The following is a 14,677-nucleotide window of genomic DNA, read 5'->3' as shown; positions in this document are numbered from 1 at the left end:
CGTGCACCTCAAATCTGTCAGGATGGAAACCGCACTCCTGTCCCTCCCACGTGGTCTCCCATCAGTCAGAGTCTTCACCCCACACCCAGTTACTCAACAAGAAACCTGGCCTTCCAGGTGGTAAGGTGGTTGGGAAGATGTGAACTCTGACTAGGCTAGTAAGGAATAGCAGTGATACTTGAGGTGTGATGATGGTGTCGTGGTCACATATAAAAAAAGAAACCCCCAGGGGCCGGCCCGGTGGTGTAGCGGTTAAGTTTGTGCATTCTGCTTCAGTGGCCTGGAGTTCGCAGGTTTGGATCTCAGGTGCGGACCTACACACTGCTCATCAAGCCCTGCTGTGGCGGAGTCCCACATACAAAATAGTGGAAGACTGGCACGGATGTTAGCTCAGGGACAATCTTCCTCAAGCAAAAAGAGGCAGATTGGCAACAGATGTTAGCTCAGGGCCAATCTTCCTCACCAAAAAATCCCAAGAACCCCTCTTTTTAAAATTCATACTGAGACATCTACAAATAAAGTGGGACCAGATGTCTTGGGTTTGCAGTGACACACTTGCTGCTGGGGAGGTGTCTGGGGAACACAGGAGACTGGACTGGACAAGGGTCACTAATGGTGGATCTAGTGACTCAATCTGAGGGTTCGTCATATTATCTTTTATTTTAATAAATGATGGAAATTATCTAAAAGAAGCAAAAAGTTTGCAGAAATATATAACTAAAAACATGAAAACTGGGTGTTGTTATGACCCCTCTGACCCTCATTCAGTCCATCTGTGACCTGTTCCTGCCTAGTCTCTGCTGCCCAGTGCCCGCTGCCTGTGGGGCCCTCTAGGGGGGCTCTTAAGGACTCATGGCATGTCTAGCCCCTCTGGGCCTGGCCCCCAGCCTCACCTCAGCACCGCCCACCTTCGCCCCCCACACCTCTGCCCCTCCTCTTCATGAGGCCATCTCTGCACCACCCCTGGCTCAGCTTTCATGGTAATGCTGGGATTCCCTTGTCCTGCCACCATCCCAGTAGTTCCAGACCCCAGGCCCACATGGGTCATCGAGAGAACTTCCACCATGTGGCATTTTTGTGTTTGCTACTGTCGCCTCCCCTCTCCCATGAAATCCCTACATCCCCCTGGGACTCTCACCTCCCCTGGGACTCCCAAGTCCCGCTGGGACCCCTGCGTTTCTTCTGGTACCCCATCTCCCCTGGTACCCCCGTATACCCTGCATCCTCCCCCCAGGACTCTCATCTCCCCTGGGACTTCCATGTTTCCCTGGGACCCCTGCATCCTCCCCCCATGACCCACATTTCCCCTGGGACTCCCGGGTCTCCCAGGGACCCCTTGAGACCCCACCTGCCCAGCAGCCTCACTTGATGCTATAGTGATCCCAGAACACGGTGTGGTTGTGGAAGGTGCGGTTCACACCCAGGCTGATCTGTTTTATTTCTGGAAAGAGCTTTAGCCTGCCCCTTCGCTCTCTGTGGGTGGAACCGAAGAGGAGGAGCCAGCATCAGAGACACAGAACACTACCTGCCACAAACTGCCATCCTGAATAGAGCACTGCTGGCTGGAACCTGAGTTTTTCCTGCAGAAACCTCATTCTGTTGCTTGTTTCTGAAGCCAGGGAGGGTCCCAAGTGCCCCCCATGTCCGATAGGCCCCATGTCACGGCCTGTGCCCAGCAGCCCTGGGGAGGGGACCCCCAATGGTCAGCCAGCCATGGGCTCCTGCAAGGCCCAGACCCCCACCCATTAATTAGGCCTCTGCTCCCTGGTGCCCACCTGAGTCCTACAGCCAGACAGCGAGACGAGGCTGCTCTCTCTCTCCACGCTTCATCCTCACCCGCCATCTTCACCCGCTCATTCTGTTCTTCAAGCGTGAATCTGGCTCAGCCCACCCAGGGCCCCGGAGGATGGGAGGGCTGCAGGGGCTCGAGGCCCATCTGCGGCACCGGCTCCCATCACCCTGACACTAAAACCACCCGGAAGAGCGCAGAGCCCCACGGCCCTGACACCCCCGCTTTCGGACCCCTGGTTATGATGGCAGAAGAGCGTCCTTGGGGCTCCACGTAGGCCTCACTGCTGCATGTTTCCCATTTCAAAACTTTTTGTGCTTCTAGAGAGGAAAACTCTCGACCTTTGCATATTCTCTTGTACCCAGCCAACATGCTAGATTAGTTTACTGCTTCTGATTAATGGGTTTTTGCAGAATGTCTTCACTTTTCTAAGATCATACCACCTGCAAGTGGGGCTGAAGATAATTTTTGTTTCTTTTTTGCTTGTGTAACTGTTACTTTTATTTTCTTGTCTCAGTGTATGAGCTAAAACTACCAAACCAACTCTGAATGACAGTGATGACAGCAGACATAACTTTTTTCTCCCTAATTTTAATGGAAAGGGCTTCAGCATTTCATGGCCCCTTAGGATGTTTGCTGTTGGCTCTTCTTCAGTAGTTCTAAAAATATTTAGTTTATTTCTACTCTTATATTACTTATGATTTTTTAACCATTTACCAATAGCGGCTGAATTGTAATCACTAGCTTTCTGGAATCCACGGATGTCATCAGATGACTTTTCCCTTTGAATGTGTCCACGTGCTATTTGGTCCCCACAGGCTGGTTCTGGAACGCACCGTCCTAGGTCGTGAGGATCGTTCCTTTAATGCCTTGCTACGTTAAACCTGTTAGGATTATATTTAGACTTGTACATCCATAGCCACATGTGAAATGGACTGACCGGTGTTCCTCTCTGGCGCTCTGTACGAGGCTCTGGAAGTGGGGCTGGCAGCTTTATGAAAATGGAGCTTCCCCTCTGCCCCGCCCTGAGCCAGGCTGAGGAGCTGCAGCCAGGAGCAGCCGCCTCCGCTGACGGCGCTCCCGTCTTGCCCTTGGTTCTCCTTCACTTAAGTCTTCTCTTTGTCTTCCACGTGGGCCGATTTTGCTGGTAAATCATCTGTTTCCTCGATTTTCAAATGTATGCCCACGAGTGGCAGACGGCTTTCCCTTGGAATTCTCTGACCTCATCCCGCCTGTAGTCAGGGCCCCGCCTTTCTGAAGGCCCCACATTTTATCCTCTCTCTTCTTTGCGTCAAGCTTGGGAGAAGTTTAGCTACAAAACTGGTCTTTTCAAATAACCAACTTTGGGGTTTATTTATCTTTTCTACACCTTTTGGTTTTTATTTCATTTTGCATTTTAAAATTCTTCTTCTTTTTTTTTTTTTTGTGAGGCCGATCAGCCCTGAGCTAACATCCATGCTAATCCTCCTCTTTTTGCTGAGGAAGACTGGCTCTAAGCTAACATCTATTGCCAATTGTCCTTTTTTTGGTCCCCCAAAGCCCTAGTAGATAGTTGTATGTCATAGTTGCACATCCTTCTAGTTGCTGTATGTGGGACGCGGCCTCAGCATGGCCAGAGAAGCAGTGCATCGGTGCGCACCCGGGATCCGAACCTGGGCCGCCAGTAGTGGAGCGCACGCACTTAACCGCTAAGCCACGGGGCCGGCCCTCTTCCTTATTCTTTTACTAACTTTTTCTTCTCATGTTAACGTTCAATACGTAGTTCTTTAATGTCAGTCTTTAAAGATAAAACATATTTTGTGGGAATTTTCATGATCTCTTACATAATTTGTAATTCAGTTTTGATATTCTTTTAGCTCTAAAGTTTTGCTGCTTTGGTGAATAGAACATTTTTCTTATAATATTTACTAAGCAGTTGGTCAATACTGATTCAAGTGGCACCATCGTGTACTATAAATTTTAACCGCGTGTGCTGCAAGTAGTAACCACCTGCTCCTTCAGTCCACTCTCTCGTGGCCAACTGGGCTCTTGGCCGGGTCTCTCGTGTCCCTGTATACATGGCATCATCAGTGATTGGGCAGTTTGTCTGGTTTTCACCTGGATCTGGATGCACCTGGCTGGGATCCTAGTAATAAGTTTAGAAATGGACTCGGGCTCTCAGAAGCTTGAGGGAATTTGTGGGTGGCTGTGCAGGGTCCCCGGATTGGGGCCCAGCCGGGATGCAGATGTCTGGTGCTGCCCCTTCCTTCCTGGGGAGAAGCTGGCCTCGCCTGGCCCTGCAGCCGCGGAGCACGAGGGGTCTGGGCTCACCATCCTGCCATGACAGCACTCCACAGCCCAACTCATCCCGCAGCTTCTCTGAACGCCTGCTTTCCCCATCTCATCACCCTGAGCCGCGTCTGCAGGGCCACAGGGGTATGCTGCGCAGTTGGTTACTAGAGCCTCCTCTTGTCCCCGGCTGCACGGGGCCCCTTTGAGGGTTTCCAGATTAAGCACGATGCTGGCTGTTGTTCTACAATTATCAGTGGATGTCCACGTGTGTACATATTCACCACATTAAGGAATCGTCTATTCCTGGCTGCTTGTTGAAGTGTGACCACCATCGCTCCCCCTGGTGTCCAGGCTTCACTGGCCGGTCCCATCGGTCTGGACACATCGCTGCCCTTTCACTTGCCAGGTGTGCACAGAGCACCGTTCCTGGGCAATGTGACCTGGGGGGACCCTCGGGTGGAGACGGGGCTGAGCTGTGGGAAGGAGCCCGGGTGCAGGGTCCACGCTGGGGAGACAGGAAAAGACCCATTCCTCGTCCCAACTAAGTCTTTTCCTTTCTAAACAACTTCACTTTTAGCTGTTGTTCCTGTGTGTTTGGTTGCTTTTCTCATTTTATGGTTTCTGTGGGTGTGTTTCCTTGCTCTTTCCCCTGGTTTCTCATCCTTCCTGTGTGACTTTGTCCCCTGCTCAGGTCTGGGGCCCTTACTTGGATTCGGGTGGTGTCTGTCTGTCTCTGGATCCACTGTCTGCACTGGGCCAAGCTGAAAGGAATGGAGGTGCAGGCAGCAGGGGGACAGGCAGGGCCTTCTCGGCAGGAGTGTCCAGGGCCCCTGAGTCCGGGAGGGGCCGAGAAAGCGCTGAGGTCGGGCGAGGGGTCCCCATGGTGCACGACCTATCCCCTGGGCTACCCCAAGCTCCTGACAAGGCCTGGCCTGTTGGCGCTGCCTCTGCCGAGTGTGGAAGGGCCGAACCTCATATTTTCCTTCATTCTCCGCCTTCACCTTCTCAACGTCAACAGGAGAGACCACACCTGAGCTGCATGTGCGGTTCTGGGATGGGGAGGTGTGTCAACCCCACAGGACAGCTCTGGGTTTGGGGTACAGGACCCACAGCCCTGCGCCCGCAGCCTCCTCCTGCCTGCGGGCAAGGATGGCTCTCACCCTCGCCTCCTGGGGGCTGAGGCCGGCAGCTCCTTCTCGCTGGAAGGAAGAAAAGCAGAGCCCTGAGGACCTACCCCAGGCTGGCAGTCAGGGAAGGACCAGGCCCATCCCCAGGACCCCAAGTTGGGCCCCGGAGACTCAGAGGGAGGGCTGAGCCCGGAGGGAGCCAGGATGTGGGCAGAGGAAGGGCATGGCGGCCAGGGGCCTGTGGCCGGGGGAACACCCTCCCCGCGAGCCTGGGAAGCGTTGGTGCTGGAACGGGAGGTGACCTGTCACTGTCCTGGGGTTGGGCTGGCCCCAGAATGCCCTGTGTGCCCATCCTGCCAAAGTCCCCGTGTCCCCCACAGGGTCTGACTGTCCGGTGTCCCCCTGCCTCTGCCTGCAGCTGGCCGCCCACCCTCCAGCCCCGACTCCACCCATCTCTTGTCATCACTTCAGCCCCTGAGGCCCATCTTTCATGCTTGTCTCCTCAGAACCTCTCAGCATGAGCCACCTCTGGTGGGTCCAAACCGCTGCTTGTCACTAGGCCAGGAGCGGCGACTGAGGGCCCGCAGGCAGGCGGGTGGGCCCCCGGCCACATCGTCAGCCTCCTTCCCTCCCGGGGCGGGGTCCCCGCACAGCCCGCTGCGCCCTCTACATTTAGCCCTCATCCCCCAGGGCAGCCTCCTCCCTGTCCTCCCTGCTCCTGCCATGCTGCTCCTCCACTCTCTCTGCTCCGCGCCCTCCACCTCCATCGAGGTTTCTCCCTGCAGTTCTGACCGGCAGTGTCTCCAGAGAGCACTGCAGAAGCCTTGGGACTGACCGAGGCCCTGGCTCAAGTGTCTCAGGTGAGTCCCTCCCCGGGGCCTTACCCTGTGCCTGGCTGTCCTCCCTCAGAGAGGAGGCCCCATCCCAGGAGCCCAGCGCCTTTGGCGCTGCCCCAGGCTAGCTCCATCCATGTGCACACACGCCTCACCCAGTCCCATCTCCCCCAGTCTCCCCTTCTCTCCCCCAACCAATGCCCGGCCTCCATCCTGAATCTCCTCCCAGCACCAGACCAGGGGGTCAGGTCATCTTCAGCTGCCTTCAAACTCCACCTGCCTCTGTCCCCTTCCCATGAGATCCCCAGGCCAGGGCCTGCCTGAACGCTGCCCCTGCCTGTCCCCTCAATGTGTGAGGCCAAGCCCCTCACTGCCACGCCCCTCACTGTCCCTGGTGCTTGTCCCCACGGGGCCACTTGGCTGGGCCCACATGAGCCCTTGGAGACCTGCTGGACAACTGCCCCAGGCTGGGCCAGGCGGCCCTCACTCTGTGGCCACAGCTGTGGAGCCCCTGCTGACCAGGCTGGATGCAATCTGCCCGGGGGAGGCAGACACCATCACACCCTCCCTCATGCAGGTGTGGAGGCCACACTGCTGAGCAACCAGGCGCCTGGCCCAGAGCCCAGCTGCACCCCCTACCCCAAGTTCACCTCTGGGTCTCTCAGCTCAAGCCTACTGCCGACCCCGGACTGTGATGGGCACCTGGGGATGAGGCCCTGTGCTGAGGAGACGGGTCTTGTCTCCAGAGAGGTGTTTCCGCAAACAGAAACCATGCTTGAGATGAGATGGGGGGTGTCCAGATGACTCACTGCAGAAAACCGATACGGTCAGGAGTTTGCACAGCGAGAGGTCAGCATCTTCCCGAGGTTCCACTGGTGCCCCTGCTTGGCATCCCTGTACCCCAGAGGGGCCACCGTGGTGAGAGCACAGCAGAGCCAGGGACGTGGGGACAAGGAGGGAGCAGGGTGGCTCCTCCCTCCCCTGCATCCTGAGGGAGCCCAGGAACCTCTGACAAGGGGCACAGCCTGAGGGGCAAGGACCCACCTGCCTGAAAGGGAGCAGCCTGACAGCCTCACCTGCTCCTACAGGCTGTGATCCCACCTGGGCCTCAGCTGCTCCTAATGGCCATGATCCCACCTGGGCTTCACCTGCTCCTAGTGGCCATGATCTCCGCCTCGGCCTCACCTGATCATTCTGGGCTATTATGTCTGCTCATTCCAAGGCCAGCCGGGTGTCCAGGTCCTCTTTCAGGTCTAACATGCAAGACAAAAAGAATCCAAATATTACACTGCACTGAAGAGCTTCAGAGCAGAAACAAGCCTGCTCCCTGCGGCAGCTCCCCAGTCTGTCTGATCAGAGGGCGTGAAAACCCCGTAGCCAGGGTGGTTGACATCCAGCTTGGTGGATCATAGGTTCACACTCACACTTTCTAACACTCCCGCTTACAGGCTACCTTCCCAGCCCCCTGGAACTTATGTCCTCATGAGATTACCGAGTTCTCTTCAGAGTTATGAGGAACAATAACGTGGACCTGGCGGGCTCAGATCAACTGCTGACCAGCAGTGCAGTGTGCAAACTCCCAGCCCGGGGCTGGCACTGAGGAAAGGAGTGTGCAGCCGTCGGCTGATGAGGGGGTTCCTGCAGGCTTACTGGGAATCAAATTTTGCGCTTAGACACCAAAAGCACAAGCAACAAAAGAAAAAAATCAATAAACCAGACTTCATCAGAATTAAAAACTTCCGTGCTTCAAATGACACCATCAAGAAAATGAAAAGACAACTCACACAATGAATGAAAATATTTGTGAATCACCTGTCTGATAAGGGGTGTAGTATAAAAAATATATTAAAAATCCAAAACTCAACAATAAAAAGACAAATAGCCCAATTTGAAAACGGACACAGGGCTCAGGTGGACATTTCTCCAACGTGATTTACAAACGGCCAACAAGCACAGAAGAAGATGCTCAACATTAGCCATCAGGGAAATGCAAATTGAAACACAACGAGACACCACTTTTCACCCATTGGAAGGCTATTACCAATAAAATGGAAAAGAACAAGTATTGGTGAGGTTGTGGAGAAATTGGAGCCTCCTGTATTGCTGGTGGGAATGCCAAATGGTGCAGCTGCTGTGGAAAGCAGTTTGGAAATTTCTCGAAAGTTAAACATAGAGTTACACATGACCCAGCAATTCCACTCCTCGGTATATGCCCAAGGGAAGTGAAAACATGTCCTCAGCAAATATTTGTACATCTATGTTCATAGAAGAACTACTCACAATAGCAAAAAGTTGGAAACAACCTAAGTGTCCACAGATAGATGAATGGATAAGCAAAGTGTGGTCCATACATGCAATGGAAACTTAACCACAGAAAGGAATGAAATACTGATCTGTGCTACAACACGGATGGACATGATGCTGAGTGAAAGGAGCCAGACACAAAAGAGCACATATTGTAGGGTTCCATTTTTATGAAATGTCCAGAATAATCAGATCCATAGAGACAAAAAGTGGATCAGTGGTTGCCAGGGGCTGGGGGAGGGGGGAGTGGACGTATCTGCTGATGGGCAAGAGATTCTTTATGGGGCGGTGAAGTGTCGTGGAAATAGTGATGATTGTGCAACTCTGTAAATATTCTAAAACCCACTGAAGTGTGTACTGAAATGGCTGAATTTGATGGTTTGTGAAGTTAAGAAAATCCACTTGCAGAAACACATTCCCACTGTCTCAGCCCCAGGAACCCTGAAGGTGAGAGTTGGGAAAGGGACGTAGACTGAGAGAACTGCCAGGGGCCTTCCCAGCCACGGACACCCCTTTGTTCCTGCCCTCTAAGTTCCTCCCTGGCCCTGCGCTAACCGAGGGATGTGCCTGCTGAAGGAGGGTTTGGAGACCAGAGGTCCCTAGCACCAGGCTCCAGGAGGTTCCACAGACCAGGCAAATGCCCAGTTCTTCATAGGAAATGAGAACTCTCACATCTACGCCATTCTACTAAGTCTTAACTGGTTCTAGCTGGTGAATCAGCTTAGAGAACACCACCAGCCAATTGGGAGGGCTTGAGTTTGGGGAAAAAGATTACATATTTGACCTCAAGCAGCCTCTGTGCTTGTGAGACCTTCTCTTAGGTGGAGGGACCCTGGATTTCACAATTGTGAGCAAGGCAACAGGAGGAGGGGCTTCATTTTCCTCAGTCACGGTGAAGAAACACATTAGCTGGTGGGACTGGAGGTCCTGGAGACCACCCGGATGGATGATCCAGCAGGAAGCAGGCCTTGGGGCCTGGGGCGGCAACACGTCCAGAGACGTGGGGACAGGGCTGCACTGGGGGAGCCCCTCTGTCCCCACCCCAGCCCACAGGATGCAGAGTTGTCACCCATCGGGTGTCCGTGAGTCTTGACAGGCTGGAGAGCTCAAGGCTGGAGTCTAGCATGACACAGAGGAGCCCTTCTGAGTGAGCAGCACGGCCCTGGGCGAGTTGTCCAAGCTCTGACCTCCTCCTCCTCCCCTGGACATAGCACCGGGGGCAGCAGCCTCACTCATGAGCCCGGGGAGGGCTGCCTGAGCTCGGCTCACTGTAAGTGCTTGGGGGTGAGTATCACCTTGACCACAGCCCAGGGACGCCAGCACCACCCTCCCGGTGACCTCTGTTGCCAAAGCGGCCCAAGGGAGGAGCTAGCAGTTCACGCTCACCTGTCTGAGTGGTCACTGTGCAAGCCGCACCTCCTGTCTGGAATTGGACAGGCGGGTTGAGATGGTTGGTGCCAGGTGGCAGAGCCTGTCACAGGGAGCACGAGCATCTCCAACTGCTACAGACATGCGGCAGAGTGGGTGCCAAGAGGCGAGCAGAATGTGAGGGCTCTGCCATTCCACCGACAGTGGGGCTCCCGGTCAGCCGTGCAGATCAGCGGAGCCAGGAGAGCCCTCAGTCCTTAACCCCTGAGGGTCAAGCGCCCCAGGGAGAGGGTCTTGTCACCATTCAGGGCACAGAGCAGAGATGTGACACACTCCTACCATCCCTCACCCCGATCCCCAGGCCCTCCAGGCCTCCTGCCCTTCCAGACGGACCGTGCATCACAAATGTACACCTGTCCCCCTCACAGGTTCACAGCCTGCTTTTTTCAGTTAACGTTTTAGAAATCCTTATCATTATCTGCAGAGGTGCCTCATCTTTTGAACGGCTGTATAATATGCCCTTTTATGGATCCACCATGACTTTTTCTAGAATCCCCTGTCGACTGAAATAAAGAGTCTAGATAAAGGTTAAATGAAGGGGTTTATTTGATAATAAAAGTGAGGAACTTGGGTCCCGGGAAACAGTCCAACAGACTATTCTGAAGAACTGCTTCAAGATCTACGGATCTGAGTGCAGTTATATACTTTTTAACGAAGCAGTGCACATGCAGGAAAGGGCTTACACATCTAATAATAATATACTTCAAAGATAACTTAAGAACTTTTTGGTTATTCATCAAACAAGGCTTGGAATGTTGGTGTTATCTATGTGTTGAGGGAGGCAAGGACGAGGGTCGCTCATTTTCCCCTCAATATCTGAGAAATGCAGCTGGGGAATGTGAGAGCGAGGCACCATTTACCTGTTCCTGTTGCTAATGTCTCCAGCTGACGTCTGGCCTGAGGTGTGGGGTTTCAAGTCTCCAATCATGAAGTGTGGCGTTGTAGTCATTCTAACAGAGGCTTAAGATGGCCTGCACGGCCTCGGGAATTTATGTACTGACTTTAAGTCTATACAGCTCACTTGCTAGATTCGCCTGTTAGACCAGCGAGAGGGACCGCAAACGTTTGTTCACAATCCTCCCTTTTGGTCGTCATCAACCCACGGTTTTGTTCGTGACAAGGAGGCGCTCCTTTGGTTTTTCTCTGACACAGTGGAGTGCCTCTCATTTCCTTACCTATCTTACAAGTCATTCACTAAAAATGCACCCTGGATTGCGTCTACCTTCCTAGCTAACATGAGCCAGGCCTTTTCATGTTGTTGTCTCCTTTGACACCTAGCACAAAATCAGACTAACATGGTAATTAATACAGTCAAAATTACAATTCTGAATACAGTTTTTATAATATCAATGTTAGTAGATGAACAAGAAAGACAAGAAAACTATCCAATGAATTCCAAACAGATGTTGGCATATTTTTGAACTAACTGGATAATTCTTTTCCCTCCTTTATCTGCAGTTGTACTTTATGAGAAGTCTCCTCGGGCTGCTGAAGTGCATCTTGCACTTCTTGAGAAGCCAAATCTAATGTTTCCTCAGGCCATTCATTTTCCATGATCTTAACTTCAGCTGGGGGTCTTAGTTCCAGCTCCCAAAAGGCATAATTTTCTTCGTCTGTATTATCATAAGTCTTATTAACCTCTGGAAGATAAATCTTTCCTATAATTTCTATATTACACCAAACACCTGAACTGTTCATCTTAAATTCAGTTTGGTTGCAATAGTGATCTGATAGTTGAACAGTATGGTTTCTTATTCCCTCCCAGCGAAATCGTCCCCTTCCCATAGACCATATGTTGTTTTAGACAGGAGTTTTTATCACAGGCCAAGTAAGAGTTATTTCTGAATTCCACTGTTCCTGGGGGCATAGCTGTATCCTTTTACGTTGTTCACAACCTAGAACTGAGATAGGTTCCCATCGTGGTGTCGTTTCGTTTTGGGCAAGAAGGGCCCCCCAGCTCCCTACAGGAAGTACCTGGTAGTTGTAGTGGATAATCTGTTTCCCCACAGGTTGTACCACCTGATGTTTTTCGTTAGGCCATAGTCGAGGCTCTAGAGCCATCAGGGAACACGGTGCAGGTGGCAGGTTCCTTCAATTATTTCCCATAGGTTTACATGCAGGAGGGCAAGTTTTCTTCACTGCACTTAGTTTTAGTTTTTAAAAATTTCATACCTCTGCAATTAGTAGACCTATGAAACTTTATCATTCTGTTTGAATTTCATTAAATGTGATACTTCTATTTTTAAATTGCATTACTTACCCTGACAGACTTTCCATTCAGTTCTGCTGTTTGTTTCTGCTATTATTTAAAATGGATCTAAGGATTTAAATAGGTTTTCAAAGTTTATTTCAATATCTCCCTCAAATTCTACCTCATTTGTCTAAGAGACATCTAAAACAGAATATGTTCAAAAATGAGGTCCTACTGGTTCCTCCAAACCTCCTCCACTGCAGTCTTGAAATCTCAGCCCATAGCAAATCCATCCTTCTGGCTGCCTGGGACAAAGTTTGGAGTCACCCTCATCTCCTGATGTATTGTGAACCATCGAGGCTGCTCTTTGACAGGGAGCAGGGAAGGGGAGTAAGGAGAAAGGGACCAATCTCTGACGTTCTGTAAGACCTGGGTTGGATTCGCCTGAGCCTGTGCCACCTGCCCAGCTTGCCACCTCTCATGGCCCACTCTGACCACGGGCTTCTGTGGTGGCGCTGGCGCTGAAGACCGGGGCAGGTAAGTGGAGGGTTTCCCGGGCTGCCTCACTGAGACCCTCACCCCTCCCACAGGTCCTTAGTGCCCTGATATAGATGACGTTTTTTCCTGTACACTTTGTCTTCCTCTCTTCCTGATGTTGAGTCTGGGGTCACTCAACATCAGGAAGTCACTCCTGGAGTGACCCTCCAGGGGTCACTCCCACCCTAAAGTCCTGAATCCATGCCAGGGATTATATGGGGAGTTCCCACTACAGGAATCCAATGGGATGCAGTGTGGAAGGGTGAAATGTGGCTTCTCAGAATCCCACTGACCCCGTGCCATCTGCTTGGATGGAACCACAGGGAGAAGGGGAGCTGCTGAGTCCAGAAACTCCAGTGTGGATTTGGCTGAGCCCTTCCCCAGGGCTGTGACCTGGAGCAAGTCCCACTGCTCCCCTTGGTCTCCATTTCCTTGGGGGGTAAAGTGGGAATACTAACAATCCCCCTCTCTGAGTGGAGGGGAACAGAGAGGGCACATGTGAGGGTGTGTCCCCCTGTGCCAGCATGGCCAAGGGAACATTGCTCCGGACACTGCTATAGTGAGATGCATATCTGGGCTTGCAATGATCTTAGAGGCTCATCTCAGTGGGAGTCTGGCCCTCGGGCCTCCCTTCCCTTTGGGCTCCACACAGCTAAGGGCTGGGGCAGAGGAAGGGTTGAATTTGTGGGCAAAGATGGGTGGGAGTAGCGTTTTGAGAATTGCCACTCCTCTGCTGGGTCAAAGATGGTTGCAGGACAGACTGGGAACCAAGAATGTCACTGGGTTTATCTTTGCAGTTGTTGTCTATTTATCAGCAACAGGAAGCGGATTCTAACAGAGAATTCATTTTCCTGATGAAGACAATGACTTGTATTTGGAAAGCGATCCATTCAACTGTCCAGTGACTACAGTGTACAGAAATGAGGTGTCCCTTTATTTATTTATTTTTGTGAGGAAGATCAGCCCTGAGCTAACATCCGTGCTAATCCTCCTCTTTTTGCTGAGGAAGACTGGCTCTGAGCAACATCTATTGCCAATCCTCCTCCTTTTTTTTTCCCCCAAAACCCCAGTAGATAGCTGTACGTCATAGTTGCACATCCTTCTAGTTGCTGTATGTGGGACGCGGCCTCAGCATGGCCGGAGAAGCGGTGCGTTGGTGCGCGCCTGGGATCCGAACCCAGGCCGCCTGTGGTGGAGCGCGCGCACTTAACCGCTAAGCCACGGGGCCAGCCCATGAGGTGTTCCTTTAGATGTAAGCGCCCAAGAGGCCCTGTGTTTCTCTCATTGTACCCTACTTACTGGCGTGACTTGAATACTTTATTCATTTGTCATCCACATGCCTCTCTTTTTCACTTCATTCCAGACTCAGTCCAATATCCCCTCCTCTGAGAGCCCTTCTTGGGTTGCCCCATCTAAAGTCGCCCTAAACTCTCTGGTCTCCTCACGCTCTTCTGTTTTTGTTTTTCTTGGGATCCTTAGGGGCATTTTACATTCTCTTGATCATTTACTTGGTTCCTTTGTGAGGATGTGCCTCCATCCCTGGAACATGAGCTCCTCTTCACTTTTCCCCAAAATTGCCTCTTTGACATACATTTATTTTAAACTAAAGGCAATTAAAAAGCAGCAAACACAAGAAAAGCACTCTGTTCTCCCCCTATTTGCCTAAAAGCAGTACATAAATTTACAAAGGACAAAAGTTAATCACCAGAAACAACTTCAGACTCCCATCAGCCTGGAGACAGCACCAGAGGAATTTACATAAACTCTACCAAAGCCTTTATCCAGCGTTACTTTCCCATATGAATTGCCGCCGCTAGAGACTCAAGATACTTTTCCTTTGTCTTTGTTACCTCTTTTATATGTATTGTTCTTTGTAGAAGATGTTATATAAGACTCAATTCTAACCCACCTCTGAGTTCCTCAATTCTGACTCTGTCATGTATACATGAGATGTACGTGTTAATGAACTTCTGTTCGCTTTTCTCTTGGTGTAGTCTTTTGTTACAGAGCCTGAGCGAAGAAGGTTAAGAACAGGGTAGAGGGAAAAATTTTCCTGTCCAGTATCTCAAAATACTTTACTGATGAGCTGCAGTCAACACTCCCCTGCAGGCAGCCCTCGGCCCCTTTAAGAAGGAATGACCCTCTCCCACGTCCTTGATGCCCGGATGTTATTTCCCAGCGCCCCTCACAGTGCCCA

The sequence above is a fragment of the Diceros bicornis genome, chromosome 34, assembly GCF_020826845.1.
Source record: "Diceros bicornis minor isolate mBicDic1 chromosome 34, mDicBic1.mat.cur, whole genome shotgun sequence".
Taxonomy (NCBI): Eukaryota; Metazoa; Chordata; class Mammalia; order Perissodactyla; family Rhinocerotidae; genus Diceros; species Diceros bicornis.
Note: the sequence above shows the minus strand (reverse complement) of the source record.